The sequence below is a fragment of the Sminthopsis crassicaudata genome, chromosome X, assembly GCF_048593235.1.
Source record: "Sminthopsis crassicaudata isolate SCR6 chromosome X, ASM4859323v1, whole genome shotgun sequence".
Classification (NCBI taxonomy): domain Eukaryota; kingdom Metazoa; phylum Chordata; class Mammalia; order Dasyuromorphia; family Dasyuridae; genus Sminthopsis; species Sminthopsis crassicaudata.
In genome coordinates, this window is record NC_133623.1 from 36074594 (window position 1) to 36100139 (window position 25546).

Genomic DNA, 25546 nt, shown 5'->3' on the forward strand with positions numbered 1-25546 from the left:
AAATATTCATAAGAATTCAAAAATTCCACCAGACGTGAGTCGGAACTATTGTCCACAATCTGCCACCTATGACATTGAGCCAGCCATTGCAACTTAGGAGCGATGTTTTTAATAGGTATCAAATAGTCAGCATTTCCAAACTATGTGGAATGAAAAATTTCTGAATTATAGAGAATTAGGGAAAAGATATTAAAGCCATGTGGGAATAGGATAAGGCATGTGTCAATGCTGTCATTTTGTGTCTTCCTGGAGTTATCCAGATGTGCCTTCCATAAGTTTACAGAAGATGAAAGACATCCACATTTTGGGATTCAGTTACCATCTGCAGTCATTTTACAGTTGACAGACCAAGTTAAATACACAAGAATAATAGTAATTTACCCTCAGGTTCTTTCCATCTGAATCTAAACAAAAAATGTGAGAAGAAAAACATGGCAATAATACATCTGAGTAAACCCAGCCTCAGAAAAGTGAAATAGTATCCTCAAAGTCACAACTAGAAAGTTGCGAGGCTGAAATCATTGTAAGCCAAACATGTCACCATTGCAGAATATATGGCGTTTCAGACAGTCATTCACATGCTAAAATTTTCAGGCATTGGGTACCAAGGACAGTATTGATCAGTTACAGCACTCGGTGTAGTGCTGCCTCCCGTGTCCTAAGAGGAAATACAATGATGAAGTACTGCATTTTGTTAGGATTTAAATATAACTTGTGCATTCTGGAATAGCCTCCCACCCAGAGAGTAGACCCTCAGGTAAAATAATTGTAGGGCAAGCTAATCCAAGGGAAATTTTACCAGAAAGTCATCTAGCTTGGGTTGGGTAGACTTTCCTCATCCTTTTAATCCCTCCCAACCCCATTCTTGGTATTTCTGTGTAGTTTTCTTTTGAATCAACCAGAGAAAATGCTCTCTTGGGACCAAGGGCATTTGACAGTGACTACAGTGGGGAGGAAGCTAGAAGCTTCAGATGCTCTAAGTGGGGAAAAAGGGGAAGGAAGAGTATGCAGCAGCTCTTTGGACACATGGAGGCACACAGGTTCAGGGACCAAAAAGGTAGGAACTTAAAATTTCCAGCCAATATTAACTGGTGAATCAGGGGGAAATATTAAGCTAGAATGAAGCCCTGGAGGAAGAATAAACTGATCCCCTACTGCACTCTCAGGAAGGAGCTGATAATCCCTCCAAAAGAAACAAACAAATAAACAAGCATCTGATATGATCAGCAAGGTGGAATTCTTCTGCCCATTATCATTTTCCCACCTCTAAAGGAAGTAATCAGGACTGAGGGATTAGGGTAGTTCAGACGAAGCAATTAGACTTATTGCAGACATTCATAATGGGGAGAAACAGGGTTGTAGCTTAATATAACCAATTGTACTTTTCCTAAAATGTTGATGTATTTTTGTTGAGACACTAGCATGTAAATGAGTTTACTTTCGACCCCCCCCCCAAAAAAAAAATCCACAAAATTAACCCTTTACAGCAAGGGTTTGAATAAGCAAGAAGCCCACAGAAGTACAGTTTAGGACCCTAACCCTAACTTAACTGTTTTAATTGTTATGCCCTGAATAAAATTATCATGGCTGCCCCCTTCCTTGCCATTAGGACTGGGAGAATTGAGTCAGGAAAAACTTTGCGTCATAAACTCCAGGTGCATTATCTCGGATAATTCCCAGTCCCTTTGAGTATTACCCCTTGCCTCATTGTCTCCTGCCTTCCACTTTCTTATCTTGACCCTTATCCTGTCAGGATTAAGTTATGCTGAAGGTTCTGCAAGGGTCAATCTTGAAAAATTAACCTCGCATATATTTTGTGAATAAAAAGCTTTAATTTAAAAAAAAAAAAGGATTAGGTTAGGATCCTTTTCTGGAATTAAGGCTTGTCCGCCTACCAGGTGTCCTCAACCTGCTTATCTGCCTTTGTTTCTCCTGTAAAATTGTGTACTCAAGTTATGTATTCTGTTTACAAATTCTAGTTAGGTAAAACCCTATATAAATTCTCTGCCTCACTTCCTCGGGCTGGAATGATTTGGACATGAGTCCCATCTGCTACTAAATAATATTTAATATTTAAAATATTAAAAACCAGTCTCCGTCTTGCCTCAGTTTCTCTGGTATTACATAATCTCTGTTTCTCTTATTATTCGCTTTTTCCATCTACAGATTTCCTCAGGCCATTTTCACAGCTTCTGGCCCCATCCTTCCAGCTAATACTTAGCTCCTACTAATTACCTATTTAACATTACTTCTGCTGTTTTCTCTGAGCACCAAATACTCCCAAGTGGCTTGTAATGACTCCCAGGCTCAGCTCTCTTCCCCACAGTCCAAGTCTCTGAGACTCTTCTTTCTCCATTCTTCTATGACTAGTTCCGAATTGTTCTTTTAAAGGGCTGAATATATTGTCACCACCTCCCTCCAACTGTTCTTAGCCCCTTCTAAGTGATTGACTGCATATGTTTTATTGTGAGGCTTCCACCCATACACCAAGCACTCTTGACGTGCAAGCCCCCATACTAGGTGGCTGCAGAGTGAGAGGGTTGAGGTAGAGGGAGGCATGGAAGTAGAGGCTGGAATTTGGGATTCAGGGAATAATATATAGAAAGGCTTGGCTGAAATATCATTTAACATCACTGGACTTCTTTCGTAAGGAACAACCTTTTGATGTGAGATGGTTTCACAATCTGCCCCCAGAGAGTGAATGGGCACAGATGGGTCCTAGAATGTCTCCCAATCGCCTTATTACATATATAGCCCTTCTGAAGGGAAACTGAACGAAGGAGCTCTGGAGCCACCTAATAAATTATCTTTTGGCAGCTCCTCACTCCTTCAACTTAGCAGGTTCACCTTCAGCAGCCCTTCCAGAACAAGTCAGCACAGGGGTCCAGAGGGCTCCCCTAAATCCAGTGTTAACAGACCCATTGTGATTTGAGCACATGATAACTTTATGACAGCATGGCGGATAAGGAATGCATGCTCTAGCAATTAATGAGCATATGTTAAATGTTGAGGAAACGTTATAGCCTGCACTTTATGAATATATTATAATTATCTAAAATTATACAGTTATCTCCTTTCAAATATTGTACACAGATAAAAAGTTGAAACTCAAAGGGATTGAGGGGTGAGGAGTAGGAATGATGACCCAGGAAATATATAGTTGAAATGGACTTGACCTTGAAAAACCTTCCTTTAGCCCACACCAATCAAAATTCTGTGGCGATACTTGCATTTTCTATAACTATCACACATATATCTTATATAGACTGATATAATGGGCCTCTGACTATTCCGCACCCTGGGCATCCTATCCTGGGCATCATTTTTATTCAGCTTACCACAGTAGCCACTGAAGTATTTGTCTTAATTCTGAAGTCATTTTCCTTGAACATGTCTAGCCCAGAGTCACAACTCATTCACAGCACAAATCTTTAATGCCGTAATATGGAGGGATGCAGAAAGGAATGCAAGAGAGTCCCTGCCCACAAGGGCCGCACAGTCTAGTAGGAGAGAGAAGCCATGGACAGAGTCCAACATAATACATTTAAAAACCGGTTCTGGACCATAATGCTGTACAAGCTAAGGGGGAGGAGCTAGGCTAAGGAGTTTGAACTTATACTCCAATGCTTTGTATTATGCTGATGCTAAAAGGATAACAACTTCCTTTTTCAGTTAGTCATCAAGCAGCTATCAGGTGGAGAGGAATCAAGAAAGCTTTGATAGAAGCCATTGGATACTTAAGGAAACAGAGATTCTATGAGACATAGGTGAGGAGAGAGCTTGATCATCTCAAACTGACCTCCTACATAGGTCTGGATCACCTTGTGGCTCTTTTCACATCTACAGTGTGTATCTTATTGAATTACAGAATATGGAGAGTGATATTGCCTTAGGGAACTCCTGGATAAGGAACCTCCCTCTATGCATATAGGTTGGTACCTCCTCTGCAACCAAAAACCTAAGAGAGATGCCTCGTCCAATGGTTATTAACATTTTTAGTATGTTGAGACCCTTTGCCAGCCTGGTGGAATCTAGACTCCTCAGATAGTACTTGTAAAGGCATTAAATAATATATAGGAAACTGCAAAGGGAATCAATTAAGTTGGAATATAGTTAAGAAAAATCTTCAAAAGCCCAAGGATTCCAGAGTAAGAATACTGAGCTTAGGATAGTTAAAGGGCAAGTGACTTAACCCAGTCAGAGGAAGCTTTGACCTTTGGTCTAACTGGTTCCAAGGCTACCTCTCTACTCACTATGCTGTGCTTTCTCTCCAGAATTAATTATGCACATGCTATATGACCCTATAAGACTTTAAGTCCAAGGAGAACACATGAGTTGCTATTCTTAACTCTTGTATCCTCAGTGACTTAATAGGTCCCAAACAAATGCTTGGTGAATTTGAATTTTACTCAGAAGGCAATAGGGAGCCAGTTATGGGTTTTGAGCAGTTAACTTAACTTTATAGTGTTTTCCTGATATATTTTTTTCTAACTCTGATTTGTGAATGTTCTTTCTCTCATTATATAACCTGTAGTTTTCATTGGTAGGGACAGCCTTTATTAATTCTTCCAGAATAATCTCATGCTATTTCTGTAATGAAAGAATAAAGCTTTCCTAAAAATCCAAGCTCCCTTAGACTCTGTGCTTGCTTCCAAAATGGAAAAATGTGTGAGACTTTGATAACATATGTTGCTGGCATAAGTTACTGGGGTGAGCACACATCCTCACATCTACGTGGGTGCCTCATGTGGACAGTTTCAACATTGATGCTATTTTTACTACATTTGAGACAAGAAGTTTAGTTAGTTCTGCTTTGGTACTAAAAACAACAACAACAACAAAAACAACAACAACAAAACCACCTAGATTGAAAGTCTGATCCATCTCTGGCTCAGTGAGCTTTGTAGACACACACGGTTCTGTGACCTCCTGGATGTGCTTCTCACCATCCAGACCACCCTCCAGCCATCTCACAGCTGCATATCACTAGTCACCAGGGGTGGCAGGTGAGTATCAATAGTTCAGAGCACTGCAGCTTTACTAGTGGAAAAAAGCATTTTGTGAGCATATCATAGACAGGGTAGGCAAATTCAAATTCAACTCTCTTCATACACAAAAGGAGCACTGTGAAGGTTTGTGGTTTAGCGGCTAGAATGTAACACCTGGAATCAGGAAATCTTACCTCTTGCAGGGGCAAGCGACTTTATCTGTCTAATCCTCAGCTTATTTATCTCTAAAATGGGGGTATTAATCCCTGTAATATCTCCATCACAGGCTTACTGAAAGTTTCAAATGGTATAATATAGGTAAAATCACTTTGAAAGTCCTAAAGTAAAATGTTGTGTGGCATAGTGGGTAGAGGGCTGCCTTTGGGGTTAGAAGGACCTGAGTTCAAATGCTGCTATGAGTATGGACAGATTACTTAAATTCTCTCAACCTGTTTTCCCTCTAATGAAATATAAGATTCCTGGGAGTGGGAACTGTTTTTTTGTTTTTTACATTTGTATCTTAATAGCTAGCACAGAACCATTATGTGCTAAATAAATGCTTGATTTATTTGATTATATATATATATATATTATATATATATATATACATATATATATTATAAATCATATTTGACTAAAATATGATTTATATTATCAAGCATTAGCTTGAGTCCGACCTCTGAAATGGCCTTATTCCTGCTGTACCTATCTCAGTAGGTCATTTTGAGGCAAAAATTAAAAAAAAAAAAGGAAAATCCTTCACAGATTACATTAACATTAATATCAATAGCCATTAGTAAGGGCTGGGTGTGTGTCTGTGTCTATGCATGATTCCCATGATCCCTCTGCATCCACATTGACTGACAATTATTTAAGCTCTGCATCTCAATATTTAATGGTGCTTGATGATATTGCTGAACATAAGCACCATTTTCTATTTTTCCAATTTGTGCTATTGGAGGGATTTTACAATTGAATTAAAAAATAAAAGGAAGAAACAGTCCTTCCTGGTAACAAAGAGATCTTGAATGATTTCAAACACATGTATATTCAGTTTGAGTTGGGATGGCATGAAAAGAATGAACTTGTCTTTAGTGATAATTTAGGTTTTGGCCTCTATTACAGGAAAGTAGTTTATCTCCAGAATGGATCGTTGAGTCTTTATGGAGCAATTTAGTTGGAGAGAAAACTAAAAGGTTAAAGACAATTAATCTATAAGCATTTATTAAGTGCCTACTATGTGCCAGGTAGTGTGCTAGGGACAAACAGTGAAATAGTCCCTGCTTGTGAGGAGTTTCCAATCTCTCGGGGGAGACAATTATATATATAAGTCTATACTGCATAAATGTAGAGAGAACATGACAACAAAAATAAATCAATATGAGGTAGTGAAATAGAAGGGATTTTATGGGTGGATGGCCCAAATTGCATGGTGGGGGCGGAGAGAAATCAGGAAAGCTTCGGTAGAAGCCATTGGATATTTAAGGAAACGAAGATTCTATGAGACAGAGGTGAGGAGAGAACATTCCTGGTATGCAGAGGCCCAGATGGGATGGAGAATGCCATCTGTGAACAACAGAGCAAAAGCCAGTGGGCCTGGATTGCAGAGACCAAGAGAAGCAGGCGTGTACAACGGGGTAGGCAGAACTAGGTTGGAGCTAGGCAGTGAAGGATTTCCAAAGTGAAAGGGAAGAGTTGTTTTGTTTTTTTTTTCCTATAGGCACCAGGACCTGATTCAGTTGGAAGTCACATGTTTATATCATGAAAGGAAAATCATTTCTTCAGCTGTGGTGAGGATTAATTTCAGTGGAGAGAAATTTGAGGAAGGGAGACCAGTTTTAGGAGGCTGGTATAATAATCTAGGATATAGGTAATGAGAGACAAGAGGGCAAGGGATGAGAGAAAAGTTGTGGAAGTCAAACCATTAAGATGTGGCAACTGATTGGCCCTGTGAGGTGCAGAGTAGGCAGTTAAGGAAAACACTGAGGTTGTGAAGCTGGGAGAAGTGGCACAGTGGACAGATCTCCATACTACAGTCAGGAACCCTCATCTTCTTAAGTTCAAATCTGGTCTCAGACAATCATTAGCTGTGTGACCCACAACTGTGGACAACTAGTGGGCAAGTCACTTTACCCTGTTTACCTCAGTTTCCTCATCTGTAAAATGAGCAGGAGAAGGAAACGGTAAACTGCTTCAGTATCTTAGCCAAATCAGGTGACAAAGTTGAACATGACTGAATGACTTGACAACAATTATTGTGGAGGGGTAGTGATCCAGGGACTCTGGATAATGATGGAGAAGTTCAGAAGAGGATGGCTTCTGGGGAAAAGGGCTCACACTCAGTTTGGGATGTGTTGAGTTTAAGACATATGTGGAACATCCAGTTAGAAATTTCTAATAGGCAGGTGGGAAAGGGAGATTGAAAAAGAGACTGGACTGGATGTCTACGTCTAAAAAGAGATGATGATTTAACCTTTAGAGAGGTATGGGGAGAGACAGAAGCAGAGGGTATAAAGATATTTTCATGAGCCCCAGATCCTGATATCATTTCTTCAAGAAAGAGAAGTTGGCTCTTCTAGGCTCCTAAAATCTGTGCTGGAAAGAACTCTAAAGATCATTATTTGCTCAATATCAGATTATTACCTAATGATAAAGTCACTTAACTATTCAGAACCTCAGCTGCCTCCTCTGTAAAATGGGGACAGTGAAAGCTATGCTACTTGTGTCCCCCGCCCCGGGTTGTTGCAAGGCTTACATGAAAACGGGCACATATGGCTCTTTATGACTACAAAATAATTATAATAATGTTATCTATTATTAGTAGCATGCTGAATTCCACGTGAGACATCTAATAATCAATTGGTGTAGTATGGTAGTAGCAGAATATAGGCAGGGACAATGTCACTTCCAAAGCACAGTTACCCAACAAGCAAAGGTTAATTATTAAGGTTAGACCAATGTAGTTTTGCTCTAGGGCCCCCAAATTTAGAGGGCATGGATGAGATTTCCAGTCTTGCAGAAACATAAAAGCTACTGAGCTTAGTCCCAATAAAGAACAATAGTTAATTAAAATTGGAAGCTACCAATGGCAGTTTTTTCAGCCATTGAGCATGGGTCAGATGGGTTCTTCCAAGCCCTGTACCTCTATCTGCCCACAGCAGTCTCAAGGTATTCTAGTGTCTTTATTCCCCTCCCTTTCTTGAAGCTGTGCTTTGAATCAGTGGTACATTTCACACCACCTGCTTGTGAGTACCAAAAGTGCTGGTTACATCTCTGCCAACAAGAACCTTAGGAAATTGTAGAAAGTAAAGGACCAAAAAAAATGTTTCAAAAACCAAACCAAGAAGAATTCTCCCTTTGAGAACAAATGGATAAAACTGAGCGTGTGCCCAGAGCTCTACAGAGCCCTGATGATCTCTGAATAAGGAAAGGGATTAAAATGACTGTATAGAAGCAAATTCCTTTTGAAAACCTTCCCTTTGTGCCCAGTCCTTGAGGCCCTCCTATGTTTTTCCACTGTGGGTAGAAAGGAAAGTTTCTCATTTGCAGAAGAGCACTCCACAGCCCAGTCAGGGGCACCGATTCCACCACATCCTAACTCATATGCGCGAGGCTTACGATATCAACCTAATTTCCACACTCATGAACTATGACAATGAACGGGTCAGTTGCTGTCAAGTTGGGGAGCTATCACAGGCCTTCTCACTTCTGGATGCTTGTTGCTATGGTACCTAAAAGTGCTAAGCACGGGGTGGGGGCAGTTAAAAAGAACGGGCAAGGCCTTGGCCACTAGCAGCAGGATTCAGGGCAACACACATTCTGGCATGGCGCTGGTCCATTTGGCATGTGATGATAATGAATACCACTCTGCTTATTGGCACGTTGATATAAAGCTCCCTTGCTCTGTTATCAATTCCCCTTAGTGATTCTTTTGTTTCCAGTGTGAAAGCAGCCCTGCACTCCCATTCTTTTCTGCTGTGCTGCTAATGCTTTTCATAAATGTATTTACTCTTCGTAATTCCCACCATCAGAGAATAGAGAATCGTATTGATGTTCTTCTAATGCTGTTTGGGGGCCACTGTGCATGTAGAAATACGCAAATTGCACTTGATAGTCTCTCCTTTCAGATAATTTGATTGCTCCTGAACAATCAAATCATTGAAGTTGGCTTTCCCATAAGATGCCGTGAGACTTCTTATGTCTGGTTTCCCTTGGCTAGACTAGGAAATGCCACTGAATGACAACAGTGGTCCGCAATGGCTTTCTGGGAAGCGGAGGTAGTAGAGAGACCCCTCCTCGCCTTTGTCACTCCTCTCAGGCATTCTGGCTTCCCTCCCCAAACTCTGTGCCTTTGCACAGTTCATCCTTCACGTCTAGAATGATCTACTCTTTTTCCCTTCATCCCCCCGGGGGGTCCTAAGCTTTCAGCAGGACTCACTTCAAAAGCTACCTGAGACTCGACCTGACTCTGTTACTAGTTAGTGCTTTTCTTTCTGCCTCTTTCAGTGACTATTTGCCTATTTTGTATTACTGTCCCTGTATGCTGCAGTTTTCCACTAGAATAGAAGCTCCTTGAGGGCAGGGAAAGTTTTCTTTTGCATTTGCATTCCTAGAAACTAGCACCCAGCCTGGCACATGACAGGCATTAGATAAATGCTCACTGTGTTGAGTTTCCTTGAATTATATTCATAGGCATGCATGGTAAACATTTAGGATCAGAGGGTGAACCCGAGGAATTCTGTTTTCAAAAGGCAAACATTTCATTAATCCTAAAGGATGCCATTTTTATTAGTCAAACAAACTAAAGAAACAAAAACCTAACTAAACATTTTTAAAAGAACTAAACTACAGACTTTGCAAAGAACTCTGTGTAATCAAACCTTTATCCTTTCATTAGAATACAAAAACACTCTTTTCATCTTTATTTTCTTGGCCAAAAAAAAAAAAATCCCAGGAGGACCCTACTTCCTAAATGTCTACTTAGTCATGAAAGGGCAGCAGGAAAATTTAAGGACTTCTAGGTCTGGTCAGCACCTGAAATTTTAGCTTTTTTTGCCTTCCTTATGAATAGCAACCAAAGCCTCTAGACCACATATTCCAGGTTGAAACCATGGAAAACCAAGCAGGTAGAAGAGACAAAAGGGGAAAATTGTCTAGTTGATCCCCCCCACACACACCCACATACCTAGTTACAGCTGATTGGAGTTCCTGGGAAGGTGGGGCGGGGGACCTCATGCATGCTGGAAGGAAGCCTTTCTGACTCTTCCTGTAAACAGGGCTTTACCAAGCAGAACTTTTGAAACAGGCAAGGCAATACAAGAGAGGAGAGTTAGAAGAGGACTCAGACGAGTTTAAGCAAGTAGTAGAGGCAAACCCAATGGAAAGTGGAGAAGCAGGAAGGAATAGTGGTCATGATGGCCAAAGCCACAGAAGTCACCAAACTGAGAAAGCGGCCTCTGATGGGCTCTGTATAGCAGCCAGCCCCACTGTGCTGAGAGCGGTATTAGGGTATACCTGGGCAGACTTGGCCTGTCCCTGTGTTTACAATCCTCCTTCTCAAGGCCTTCAGAAAAGCCACATCCCTCTGCCTGTCTCATAGGCGTATTTTAAATCCATGGTGCTGAAGCACACATGTGCTAATGACTGCATATTTTCTGGTGCCTCCAAGTGCCTGTTGGAAAATTTCCAAATAGATGGTAGCTGAAATGATGGGAGAAAACGTACGTGTGAAATCCACAGTGGCAGTGCTTGAGGTGGGTGGTAAGTGGTGGATGCTAAGTAGCGATTGGGTGCTTTTGATTGACCTTTAAGATCAGAAGTAATGAATAATTGCTTAAATCATAGATGACTAATCTGGTATTTCCACATTATTCTTCTTTCTATCTAATACTTCTCCAACCCCAACAAGAATGGCTTTTTTGATGAAGGCATAAAGAATTTGATACAAAAGCAACCCAGCATCCTAACCTTAATATACTTTATGCCTCTGGCACCAAGGGGAGGGATTTCTGTCTACTCAGTAGGCCCACATATTGTCTCCACACAGTCATCTCTAATTTAGCCCTAAACAGCCATTCTTAGATTGATGCACTAAGATAGATTATGGTCGAATCCCGTATTTGGGAAGCTGGATTCCCCTTATAACAAAAAGACCTCTAGGCCAGAAGCGAGGGCTCTAGATTGATGTGAAAATGATGATGCATCCCAACATCATTTGGTAAATGGTTGAAGGATCAATATACTGCAATCAGTGTTAATTAAACTGTAGTCCCTCTGAAAATGTTGTATCATCTAAAGGATTGGAGCTTCAGTTCTGCTGGCCTCAGATCTTTTTTTTTTCTACTAACTTAAAATGAATTACTAGTTTGATCTCTTTCTTGCTCTCTCTCCCTCCCTCCCTCCCTTTCTCTCCTTCCCTCCTTCTCTCCCTCCCCCCCTCTCTCTTTTCTCTGTCTCTGTGTGTGTGTCTCTCTGTCTCTGTCTCTGTCAACTTTGAATCAATCAACCAACAAACATTTATTAAGTACCAACTATGTGCTAAGCACTGAGGTAGATAACTAAATAACAGGGTAGTTTAAGAGGCAGATATAAGTGTCTGTGTTGGATATTTCTACCTAAATAATCACTTCAGCTGCTCAAACGGTAAGTTGGCTATGGCTTTGGATTTTCATCATGATGACCTGACCAGACCAATTATTTGTTATAGAGTTGAGATCATAAAGAGGAAAAGAGATCGAAATCATCTAGTTCAACACCCTCAACTTACAAATGAGGAAAACGAGGTCTGGACGTGTGAGGTACTTTGTCCAACACAGAAGAGCCAGAATTCAAATCCTGGTCCTCCTGTACCACACAGCCCTCCTTTGGAGGCTCTGTCATCTTGTCTTGGAGCTTTATGCTGTGCCTGCTTGTGGCCAAACCATCTTCACATGTTGAGGACAATAGCATACAATGGAAAGAAGCCCAGATTTAGAGTCAGAGGATATGGGGTCAAATGTCAGCTCTTCTACTTGTTAGCCTCCTGAGCTTGTGTAAGTCATTTGAACTCTTTGTGGCCAAAGTTTCCTCACCTGAACAATGAGGAGATGGCACTAGATGACCTCTGAAGTCTCTTCCAGATCTCAATAATTTATCCTGTGATGATGCCTTATCCTGAGCTATTCTAGGCCTATAAAATGAAAATATTGGTCCTGCAATAGACCCTTCCCTACTATCTGTATTGCAATTTAGACTTTCCAAAACGCATTCTCATCCTGTACTTTCTATGGCACTGAACTGGTCTCTGTAAAAGGAGGCGCAACTCTACTCCTCACTGCCTGTGAAGTCACAACCAACCTGCCCGGTCCTGGGGCCGTGTGTGCCAGAAGCTGAGATGACAGTGTATAGGATCAGAGGGATTATGTCATTAGGATGGAAACAGCCAGAGGCTTGGCCTGCAGGTGAGCCCCAGATGGATGCGGCTCAGATGGCAGGCAAGGAGTCAGCAGCAAGGAAGGCTCCCAAGTGAGGATGGAAAGCACATCTTGGCAAAGAGTGGAGTTGGCCCCTCCGTGGTGGGGTCATTATGCACGACCCCTGCCCATCCCTCCATCTGGTTTTCATGTCAACTAGCATCACTTCATTTTTTCCTATGGTCTGATTTGCAGCCAGTTCACAAAAGACAATGCATGCTCCAGGTTTTTTTTTAAAAGTCAAAACCCCCACGATGGCTGTGTGTATGCCCAAAAGGACACAAAACAAAAGAACGTGGCAACGTATATACGGGGTGATGGGGAATCTCCAAGGAGAAGGGTCAAAAGGGATCTTTTGGCCTAGTAGCACTTTTTGATATATTTGGTGGTGATATGCTTTAATTTCCTTTTTTTTTTGGCTTTCTTCTGTGTTGGCATTACCTTTTAAAAGAATTACACTTCTCAGTGAAAAACACCTGAGCTGAAAAGAGGAATTATACAGTGAGTCATGGCAATCAAAATGCCTGAGGATGAATCACAACCTCCATGATGGGGAGAGGGGGGAAGGTACACCTTTCCCTTCTTCAAGACTTCCAAAGAGCCACATTTCCTCCACTTAATCCTCACTCCTCCCAGGGAGATCAACCCCCCCCCCCATATTTGAGTATAGTTTCATGACTTGCTAAGGCCCAGAAATTACATTTTCTGAGCCAGCCTTCTCTATTGATGAGCTTCACAGACTTAGCTAAGTCTCAGGTGAGAGAGACGCAGACCCTTGTTAGGCCTCTACTTGGGGCTCTTTCCGGTCAATAAAGACTATCAAAGCTTCTCCTTTGCTAATAGAGCTTCTGAAACCCGCGGTCATCTCTACACCACCAGGGGGCATCAGAAGAAGACTTTAATAAAGGAGCAGCTTGAAATACTGAAACATTCACTAAATGACAACTAGGTATCATAATGATAGTTATGGATTTAAAGTTAGGGAGGCCTCAGACACTTGGTAGCCGGACAACCCTGGACGAGTCACTAAATTTATCTCAGGATCAGTTTTCTCATTTGTCCGAAGGACATCATAATAACACTTCCCTCATACAGCTTTTGTGTGAATTAAAAGAGATAACACATGAAAAATATTTTGCTATATGACTGTTGGCTATTATTTTTTTTAATTTATTTTTATTTTTGCTGAGGCATTTGGGTTAAGTGACTTGCCCAGGGTCACACAGCTAGAAAGTATAAAGTGGACTGAGACTGGGACTGATTTGATCTCAGGTCCTCCTCACTTCAGGGCCCGTGCTCTATCCACTGTGCCATCTAGCTGCCCCTATTTAATCATTATTATTAGTTACTAAATATAGATCTCTAGCACTTACTCACGTACAGTTCTTCTACCTTAGATTGTTTTGGATAGTGGAAGCCACCTGTTCATTCCCAAAGTCAGGTCACCATTAAGTTCCCTTTACATTTCTTGTTGAGAAGTGACAGAGCATAGCTTTTGCTGGATTTTTTTCTCATTTCTGCTTAACTTTGTGGCAAAAGCCTGTCAGTAAAGCAGTCGTTCATCACCACAAACCAAACCACTGGCCTAATTGAGGCAGGAGTTCAGCAAGATTCTCTCTGGGTGTCTTATTTCTCCAATTCAGGCATGTTAAGGCCACGTTGACATTCTGGACATCTCAGTGAGGGGGGAAAATCTATCACTCAAAGCAGTGGTCTAAACCGATATAGACAAAAAGCTAGCAGACTGATTGACCTCTGCACTTTTCAGTGGCTTCTCTTGTCATCAGAGACAAAGAAACCACAAGCACTCAGCTAGCAATCAGTGAACTACAGTGGGTTCCTAGACAGTAGTCCAGTGATCTAAGGAAATACCTGATTCTCAGAAAGTTCTCAGAGATGAAATATACAAAACAAGACTGATATTACTCATCATTTTGGAGCTTATCTTAAATGGAGATTGTCAGTCAGCCATCAAGTGTCACTGAACTCCCCCATTATGGAAAGCATAATAAACTGAGAAGAGTTGTTGTTCAATCATGTCTGACTGTTTGCAACTCCATGGGCCACACTATCCGTGGGGTTTTCTTGCAAAGATACTGGGGTGGTCTCCTTTTCCTTCTCCAGTGGTTTAAGGCAAACTGAGGTTAAGGGACTTGCCCAGAATAACATAGCTAGTAAGGGTCGGAGGCTGGATTTGAACTGGGCTGTTCCACAGAGCCACCTAACTGCATCCTACTAGGAAAAAAAAACACAGAAGTAAAGATACTTTTTGTCCTTAAACCTTACTGTGTATCTATCTAGGGTAATATGGCATAGAATGTTTAATGCAAATGTAGTTATCAAACAAAATAAATGTAGGAGGTTGTGTTCAAATGGACATATCTGTGCCTTCCAGCAGCTGTCATTTGTGGGCCTCCAGTCCGGCTTTTGTATCTCCAGCCTTGGGACTGGCCACAATGAGTGTCCATTAAGGACAGCTTCTGGAAAATGCAACTGTTTCTGTTTGCATATGCCCCCTATGGACAAACAAGGGTAATTAACAGAGTGCACCATGAGGAAACCCCCCCCCCCCCCCCCCCCGGAAGGAATGATCACAATTTACAGGGGGAACCCTTAACTGCTTTGACAACTACAGAAAAACGAATCCTTGAATAGAAGGTGCTAACATTGATCAGGGTTTTGAATGGAAAGATCTTATGAGATGGCTGATAAGGTGCGGCTCAGACTGACTGTGAGCAGGTTGGGAAAGGTCAGAGAAAGAAAGAGGAAGAGGGTAAAGGAGGGAGCCAGAATCCCCAAGTGACCTTAATTAAAAGAAGGCAGCTTGCCAGTTGGGGAAAAGAGTTCAGAAGCTGTCACAGAGGAAAGCCACATGTGTTGGAGCAACAGGGGCCTCTTTTTGAACCAGAAATAGTGGATTTTACCAAGTATCGATCAACCCTTAACCTCGTAAGTCCTGACTTCTGTCTCGCAGTGGTGGTTTGCCGAGAAGCAAGCTGTTCAGTGCCGGCCAAAAGCAAATAATCCCAACTCTAATGTTCTTCCTGGATTTGTGCTGGCTTCAGGCACTGTGTTTGGCCAGGCATTTTTCCTTGTTAGCATCTGACTACCAGTGTAGACAATTGAGAATGAATGTAATTACAAACTATTCAGATAGAGCTATTATTAAGCATTCATATTTCAATCAATGGTGCAGAAGGAAACTATGACAGAAACACAATTTATTCTGACAATATTTGCATATTGGTGTCGGGAGTTTGATTCAAACCAATTATGCTATAGTTATCTATGAAAACCATATGGTGGACAGCTAGATATGGCATACTCTTCCAGTTAAAATCTGCACTGTAGCATTTGCATAGCAAGAAAAGCAAACAGGCAAGGATATATTTATTATTCAAGGACTAGACACGGTGACATATGGGCCCATCTCTTTTATTTCAAATGGATATGTATTTACAAATAATTATTGTCCATATAATTATAATTACTGTCTTAATATCAGGCAATGGAGAGAGAAAGCAGGATGATGGGAGGGACAGAATGAAAAGAATTAGGAAATGAGAGTATGTAAGTTTTTCTTAGCAGAGCAATAATAATACCAACAACTCACAGATTACGTGTGCATAAGTTTACAAAGCACTTTATGTCTATCTATCATCTCACTGGATTCCACACCAATCCTAGGAGGTAGATGCAGTTCCCCAAATTACAGGTTTTGGAGTTGGATGCAACCTTAGTTGTCACTGGGTCAAGTGGTACTCCAGTCTTTGTTTCGCGTCCTCCCGCTGCTGAACTGGGAACCCAATTGGCCGCTTCCAGTTGGCCAGCACAGCTTCCTCCCTTCCTCCCCTTCTCTCCCTACATAGGGAATCCTACCCTTACCTGCAAATCCTCTGCCCAAAGAAATGTTGGGGTTTACAAGATGGATTTTTTTTTTAATGGACCATATCACTCTTGGCCAATTATAGGTCTCAGCCCAATAATTACTTGCTCATTATTTGTACTCTGATGGTTCCGTGAGTATAAATAGCAATCACTTCTTTGTTAGCCAGAGACCCCGAGGGTTTTCCTTTCCCAGATGTATTGATTTTTTGACTAGGTAAAGGAGGCCATTCTTTACCCCATTTTTACATAGCTTTAATCACTGAATGGGTGCTGCCTCAGTCAAACTGAGAACTGTTAAGAGACCTTAGCTTAAAAAGGCCAAGGTCGCCCAGTACATCCAGGGCAATCTCCAGTCATCCTGATCTGTATCTGGCCGCTGGACCCAGATAGCCCTGGAGGAGAAAAGGAAGCTGGTGACTTTGCACAGACCTCTCTCATGTCAATCTGTCAATCTGATTCACTTGAAAGTCATGGCATCTCCTTGCTGGTGCAATTATGCTCTTTCAGAACAAAGGATAAAAAAAACAACAATGACATGAGTAAGAGATAAGCCATCATATCTCTTGGGAGCCACTTTTGGACAGCTGCAATTGTTCTACAAAGCATCTTGGTGGTACAGTGAATAGAAGGAAAGGCCAGAAGTCAGGAAAACTCAGCTTCATGAGTTCAAATCTGACCTCAGATACTTACTAACTGTGTGATCCTGGAGAAGTCTCTTCACCTTGTTTGCCTCAATTTCCTCATCTGTAAAATGAGCTAGAGAAGGAAATGGCAAACCACTCTAGTATCTTTGCCAAGAAAACCCCAGATAAGTTTACCAAGAATTGGACGTGATTGAAACATGATTGAACAACAGCAAAAACTGTTATGGACATTTTTCTTGCTTCGACCTTAAACCAATCTTATCATTTTTCAACCGGATAGTCCATCAGATACAATTATCATGTTTCCATTATCCCTATCATGTTTCCATTATCCCTTAAGTTTTCTCATTACAGATTAACCCTTACCCCTTCTCATTTCTCCAACAAGTCTTCTCGTTATATGCACTATGGCCATCTAAACATTTTGGTTGCTTTACTCTGAACTCTTTTCAGTTTATGAATGGCCTTCCCCAAATGTGGACAACTGAAGCAAATATAATATTTCAGATCTGTTCTAACCAAGGCAGGATGGGATTATTGCCTCTTATTCACAAATACCTATACTTCTATTACCATTTTTTAAGATCACATTAGCTCAGCGGGGTTGCCATATCACACTCTAGACTCATATTGAGCTTGCAACTCAACTCCTAAAATACTTTTCAAATGAACTGGGGTCTATGAGATCATGCTTAGGAATGTACATAGAAGAATGCAACATTTTACAAGTGAATATTCTGAAACTTAGAGAAATGTAAGCCAAATCTCTGCTTTCACATAGTGCTGTATGCTAAGGAGATGTAAATGTTCACTTAAAGCACTAAGTGGCCTATTAAAATACATGTAATGTCACAAGACTAGATCTTGATATTGAGCCTTTAAGACCGGCTTCTAGTTAGGAGATGATATGGTCTTTTATGATCTTTAATTTTGATATCCAACCTCATCAGTTTGGACCATCCTCTCCCTTAACTAAAAGCCCCATTCATCTTATTTCATTTCTCTTATTCATCTATAAAATATGAAGAAAGTAAGCAGGGAGGACAGTGGTATCAAATATTTGATGGTTGTATATTTAGCCAAGTCATGTGGTCATTGCAAAATGATCTCACAGAGTTATTGCTACTTAATAGGCAGGCAAGCTTGGTAAAACCTCAAGCTCCCTGGACCTCAGTTTCAGATCTGCAAAACATGCTCACAGAACTCTGTGATTGCTCGAGTTCCTTCCAGCTCTTGCACTGTATGCAATAAAATGGATAGGTTGGGAAGATTGGGCTTTAGGAAATGATCTCTTTCCCGACTGCAAGCCTCACCTTGAGTGGGAATAGTTTTAATCTAAACGTTTGCTCAGGAGAGAACACCAGGCTTGAAATCACAAAGTCTGGGTTCGCATATTCACTCTGAAACTCTTAGTAGTGTGCCTCCAAGAGGTTGGGTTCTTTCTCTGGAGTTCAGTTTCTTTAACTGAACACAATAACACCTACTCTAACTCCACCTACATCAAAGGATCATCACTAAAGAAAGTGCTTTATAAATTGCAATGCATTATGTACAAGTGAGATATTATTATTTAATAATTTTGAGCTCATCCCTATTAGTGGTTTGAATCAGGGGTCTTGTCTAGCTAAATAGCTGTTCACATTCACTCAGTTGGCTCCAAAGTGTAGAATTTTTTGGCCATGAGAAATCATGCAAAGGGAGATAAAGAACAGCCCTCACTCCTATGTGCTTCAATCAGAGAAGGGGAAAGAAGGGGCTGCCTATAAACATTAACAGCTATCGATACCCTAAATGTGTGCGTTTTATCCAGAAATCATTGAGTTGATATATTACTGAGGGAAATAAACCATATCAATGCTGATCACTATTGAGCAAAATTCTTATTATAAATGAAACTAGAAGACTTAAGAAAGTCGTAGCTAAATGGAAGGCTGAAGGCCCTTGGGATGTGATTAGCAAGATGGCAGAAGAGATCTTTTCTACATAATTCTCCAAATAAAATCTCAAAAGAAGACACTCTGGGCCAAATCGAGAATAATTAAAGCTGAGTTTGGAAGATATGGAGATAGAAACAGCTTTAAGATAAAGGCCTCATTAAATAACAGCAGAGAATCTAAAAACATAAACGAGCTCCACTGCTAGCTCACACAATATGCGGGGCATACAGAGCCAATGCAAACAACCTTGCAGGGCCTTGATGCAGGAACACCTGATTAGAAAACACTGATCCTGCCCCACTCTGTGAATTTGTGGGTAGTGATACGATAGGCAAGGACATGATAGTACAGACACACCAGATCAATATGAGGTTTCCATGAAGAAGGGAAAAGGTAATTAGAAGTCTGGGGTTAGTCCTTTACCCCTAGAGTTTACCTAGGCTAGGCAGCCGCACAGCCCAACTCAGCTTTTTTGGCAATCTTGTGAAATCTTTGGACTTCTTCTCAGAATCAAGTTTTTACGTTCTTCAAATAAAATGTATAGGGTTACAAAAGAAAGCAATTATATCCAAACACAGTTCTTAATAAAAACAAGTTCACAGAGCCCAGCTTCAGAGTACACGACCTAGAGGCAGGCCTCTGGCCCCTGGGTGACTGCTCGGGGGAAATTTATGGGAGGATTTGGACAAAAGTCTCAAAGAAGAAGAAAGTATGGGGGTACTACTCTGGGGAAAGGGACATCTCTATTAGCTGTATCCTATCTCCACTAAAGTTTCAAAGCGTAGCCCTGTTTCAGAATTTTGAAATAAAGATGACATCAGACACTGACAATGACATCAATAATTTCCCCAGGAGGCATCTAGAGAAAGTGACTTCAAGTCCACTGCTGAAAAAGCCAAAGACTATGTAAATTGTTTCCCTCCCCCACTCCCCACATTCCTCAATGAATAAGTCATTTCGCAGAATATAAATTATTTCACAGTCAGTGACTCATGGAATGAAGGCTATGGAGCAGGACCAGGGGTCAAAACAATGCAATGGGTTTTTTTCCTTTTTTTTTCCCGTTCGTAGAGGGTAAAAAATGGGATTCTATAAATGTTCCTCATTGGTATTCAACCTTCAAGAACAGCTGAAAGCAAAGAGAATGTCAGAATGCTGGGCTGTCTCTGAACCTTAAACTTGTTTTGAAAGTTTTTAAAGCCTTGATATTGCAACTTTACACTACAACCTCAGCTAATTAGGTGTCAGTCAAATAACGGGCTCCCAAGCATTTTAAAGATTAAAAATAAAATTAAATTAGACAAGAACCTAAAGTTTGCAAGTCTCCACTTTAAAAATTTCAGCTGTTCAATGAATATTTAAAATCCAACTCTATTTAAATAAATAATATCAAAATAAGCTACCTAATATTTTGCTTCCTCAGAGCTCCCTAAGCAAAAGCTCAGGGAAATATGTGGTTCAGATGATTTCTAACTTAAATCATATGGGTCTCTTTAACTGATTAAACTATGTCATGTTTTGCTATGGTTGACACCTTTAAAAATCAGGTCCAGTTAGTAAAGGAACCCAAGCTGGGGATTATGTGAATATTGATGGAGCAAAAGAAATTGTTGAGTATTCTAAGGAAAAAAGCTTCTAAACAGCTCAACTGGAGAAGGGGCGGGGGGGAGGGGTATGACTGTTGTAGGACAATGGTATACTCCGAGGTGGAAAACACATATAATGCATGATCCGCTGCTTTTGAAAAGGGAGAGATCCTGCCCTGGAAATAGCAGAGAGGGAACACGCCTTCAAACACACCAAGAGAACAATTCTTACAGCAAGTGTGGGATCTCCAAAGTGAGATAGAAGATCTTCAGCCCCTAAAGGGGGACTCACTGATGAGGGGCCATTTGGTCTGGAATTAGAGAAAAGAAATCTCTGGCTCATGCGTGTGAGAAAGCTGTTTGTTTTTTTTTTTTTTTCCCTTTCTTCCTTTAAGCAGAAAGAAGGCAGCCTTAGCATTGTAGTTGACTTATAATTAACATCTGAGTGCAACATAGTTCTTGATCCCTTGTTCAAAAAAAATTATTTTGTAACTCAATAACCATCAGTGTTTTATAAGGTCTAACATATAAATTACTTAGGAAAGAATTCTCTATTTGATTAGAACTTCTGAGAAAACTGAAAATCCTTGTGGCAGAAATTAGGCTTAGCCCAAGCATTTACACCAGGTTTTGTAATAAATTCAAAATAAATAAGTGACATGAATATTAAAGATCATGCCTTACAAATAAGAGAAGCAGATCACAAACCTCTCATAGGTGTAGATATGAGACAAACATTTAAAGGGACAGATACATTGATGAAAGATAAAGTAGATAATTTTGATTACGTGAAATTGAAAAGCTTCAGTGCAAAATAAATAATTCAGCTAGGCTGAGAAGGTAAGCAGCCTACTGAGAAGTTATTTTTGTCATCAACTATTTGTGATAAGGTTTGACTATCTAAAATATATAGACAACTCACAGAAATATTTAAGACCAAAAGCCATTCTCCAGTAGATAAGTGTTCAAAAGATGTGAGTTTTCAAAAGAAGACTTGTAAACTGTTAACAATCATGTAAAATAATGTTCCAAAACATTAATTAAAGAGATCCGGTTTAAAAAACGCCGAGATTTTGCTTCAGACTCAGCAAGTTGGCAAACATGACAAAAACCGGAAACAGTCCATGTTGCAGGGGTTCTGGAAATACAATCACACTAACTCACTTTTATTGAGTGTGCAGTGAATTATTACAACCATTCTGGCAAGCAATTTGGAATCTTACGTACAAAGTGACTAAAATGTCCATACCCTTTGATCCAGAGATTCTACAGCTAGACATATACTCCACAAAGGTCAATGACAAAAAGAATTACCCAGTATATACCGAAGCAGCATTTTTATCGTAACAAAGAACTAGAAACAAAGTAGATCTCATTGAATGGGGAATGACTCAAGAGAATGTTATGTGAATGTACTGTGTTATAAGAAATGATAGACATGATGTTTACATAGAAGCATGGAAAATCATATACACACTAATACAGAGTGAAGTAAGCAGAGCCAGGAAAACAATATACTTAATGAATATAACAATGTAAATGAAACGCCACCCATAAAAGTTGAAAACGAGTGTGGTAAAATTAAAAAGAATAACCATAACTCGAAAGAAGAAAAATGAGACTATACCTTACCTTCCTCTGCACTCCAGGAAGACGTGGGTGGTGCGTAGGAGGCAGTCATTGGGTACTGAACATTTTTGATGTATTGGTCAGTTTTGCTGACTTTTTTTCTCTTGCTCTTTCTTTAAAAAATTCTTCTTCATAATAGATGGTTCTCTTGGAAGACTTTCAGGGAGATTGCTAGGCACTGTAAAACCAAAAGGCACCAATAAAAATCTTATTTTTAGAAAGGTATTTTGCTTAGGTAATTATGTATATTTTTCACCAAAACACTGTGGCAGGAGGTGTCTCTATGTTCTCTCATCCAAGTATATAAACATTTGTTACATAGTTAGCCTTAGACATAACCGGCTACTGTTACATATATTATGCCCAACTCTGAAATTACAATCCTAAAATCACAACAATCCCTGCTATCAAGAAACTGATATTCTATAGGGAAGAGATCTCACCTTCACCTCTAAAAAATTGCCAAATAATTTCAAGGGGAAGGCACTAATAACCAAAGGATCTGTAAAGTACGTAAGACATGGTCTATACTTTGAAAAACCGTGAGGCTTGCAGGAGGCAAAGATTCAGAAGGAGGGCAGTGATAGATACATACGTGAAGTAGCTAGCATTTAGACTAGAAAGTGAGAGAAAGGAACTAATGGAAAATAAAAATGGGAGCTAGACTATGGAAGAATCAATATCGAGTTGAAGATTTTCTATTTTATGTTAGCAAGATTAGGGAACCACTGATGATTTATGAATGGGGAGTAGTGTGGTGAGATCTATGGTTAAGGAATATTTTTAACAATCATAACTGTCCAGAAGTTAAAGTGAATGCCTCAGAAAGTCCTAGGCCCATAAGACCATTTATTTAGAGCTAGAAAGAATCTAAGGCTATTTAACAGAGGAGGGAAGAAACCGAGGCAGTGGATCTCTCACCAGAAGTCTTCAAGTAGAAGTTGGGGTCAGTGTGGTGGAAATTCACATTTAGGAAGAGGCTGGACTAGATATTTCTTGAAATTCTGAGGTTCTGCCAAATATACAAGGAAGTTACTACAATCCCCATTTTGCTGATAAGAAACCCAAGATTCATTCTTCCATACATACCAAGTGACACAAACATTATAATGTCACCTTTCATATCTTGCTGGAACCCAAAATGTTCATGTTGTGAATTTTTAATTCTCTTTTTTCCTCCACTAAAAGGAAAACAACGGATCTTTTGTTTGGGAGTTTTCTATCTCAACCAGGCTCTATTTTTTCCATCTCAATGTACAGACAAAAACTGTTGTCTTCAGATACAGAGTCACTGTGAGCGAAAAGAATGTGACCCTGTTCACTTTTCAATGGATGGAGCCATGGGCATGTCTGCTTTAAATCCATTTTCATTTGGCCAATACCTTTGGCTCGGAAATCTTCCAATTGTATTACTTCACTTTCCACCCACCTTAGCAATTAATCTAATGTCTTGAATGGTTATTTGAATATTTTATGTAAGTGTGCCTTAGATCTGAAACTAGCTTGTAAGGCACTCACACATATACATACGAGTGTGTGTATACATATGTGTATATATGTATACACACATACATATATGCATACACACTGACACACATATATAGTAAGTGCTCAGTATCATTGTCCTTTAACACTATTAACTACATGTAAAACTTGACATTGGCCAATGAATGATGCCTCAATTAGATATGAGATTCACTTTTGAGCCTCTTATTTTGAATTGTGTGTTGGGGGGGGGAATCTAGAATCATGATTATAACAGTATAATCATACTGTAAAGTCTCACATGTAGTTAACACTAAAGTAAATTCTAATGTGCCTAGCTCTGTGGAGAACACAAACAAGTTAGAATGCATGCCCCCCTCTCAAATGTTTCCTCTGATTACAGACTGTAAATCTAGAAGGCAGAGAACAAATGGCTGTCATCCTAAGATGTCAGTTCCCCATTCTTGCTCCCTAGTACTCTTTGTTCTTGGACTCCAAATCCTGCCTACCTATAACTACTCTGTCTACTGTTTAATCCTTTAGTTAAATTCTCTGGACTTGGCTCCTTCTGTGTAACCCTATTCCCTGTCAGGATAGGGAGGCAAGGCATTGTTTGTATTGTTTCAAAGTATTGTTTGAAAAACATTCAGTAGAGGGGCAGCTAGGTGGTGCAGTGGATAGAGCACCAGCCCTGAAGTCAGGAGGACCTGAGTTCAAATGTGCCCTCAGACACTTAGCACTTCCTAGCTGTGTGACTGTGGACAAGTCACTTAACTCCAATTGTCTCAGCCAACAAAGAAAGAAAGACATTCAGTTGAGAATGGTGTAGAGTAGATCCCTAGATAGCGCTTAGCATTGGCACATAGTAATCATTTGAGAAATGCTTTTCTCTCATTCAATTTCTTTATTTATAGATCTGATCTATTTCCCCCATATTCAATAAACACCAGGGATTCCCTATTACTGCTGAAAGTGAAGAAAAAGTGATCTCAATGGCATTCAAAGCTCTTCAAAGCCTAACCTCAGCCTGTATTTCCAGTCTTCTTAGAAATTATTCCCTTTTGCATGCTCTTCAGTCATAAGGACTCCAGTTTCTACTACTCACACAACATTCCACTTTTCATCTCTGCTGGCTAGCCTTCCTCTTTCCCCCTACTTCTTAAAATCCCTGGCTTCCTATAAGAGTCAGCTCACGTGCCACCTTCTGCAATCTGCCCTTCTCAGGCCCACCTCCTGCTGTTACTTTCATCCCCTCTAAGGTTAAATTCCATCTACCACATCTGGGTCTGGAACTTATGTATTTATGTTCAGGTTGTTCTTCAGTAGAACGAGGACAGGACCTATTTTTGCCTTTTCTTTACTTTTATTTTTTTTTCCTTGTATCTCCAATGACAAGCACAGTGCCTGACACATAATAAGAACCTTGTAACTGATTTTCAAATGATTGATTAATTTATAGAAAAGATAAAAATGACTTGAAGGCTTCAAATCTGAGTGATCAGAATTATAGTAGCATTGACATTTACAGGAAGAAGAAAAAGAAGAAGGTGAAGAAGAGGATGACGACGAAGAAGAAGATCTACTACAGAAGATAGTCTGAGGAAAAGTAAGTATGATTTCATGTTTGTTTTTCTAATGGGATAATGTGACATATGTGTATAAATGCCCAACCAAGCTCCTAGAGCTGTGGCAGTGGAACCCAAGGAGAAATCAGGGCTGGAAAATGTTGAATGTAGAGTTATTTAGGGGGCAGAAATAGGAAGCAGAGCCTGTATAGACAAAAAAGTAGCAGCTTGAAAGATAGGAATAGAGTCTAAAGAGCATAGTGTCATAACATCCAAGAGTACAAAGAACCAAATTAAAATGTCATTAAGAAATATTTTTAAAAATAAATAAAAATACAAGAGAGTATAGCAAAGATTAATATATGGTTTAGTG

The 25546-nt window shown here is 40.1% G+C and overlaps 1 long non-coding RNA gene across 1 annotated transcript in view; it reads left to right on the forward strand.

Moving 5' to 3' along the window:
- LOC141548535 (uncharacterized) overlaps positions 1-25215 on the forward strand; it is a 240185-nt gene extending 214970 nt beyond the window's left edge. The window contains exon 6 of the long non-coding RNA XR_012483993.1: positions 25137-25215. This is a non-coding gene — a long non-coding RNA (uncharacterized LOC141548535). The remainder of the gene's footprint in view (positions 1-25136) is intronic.
- The last annotated feature ends 331 nt before the right edge of the window (positions 25216-25546 follow it).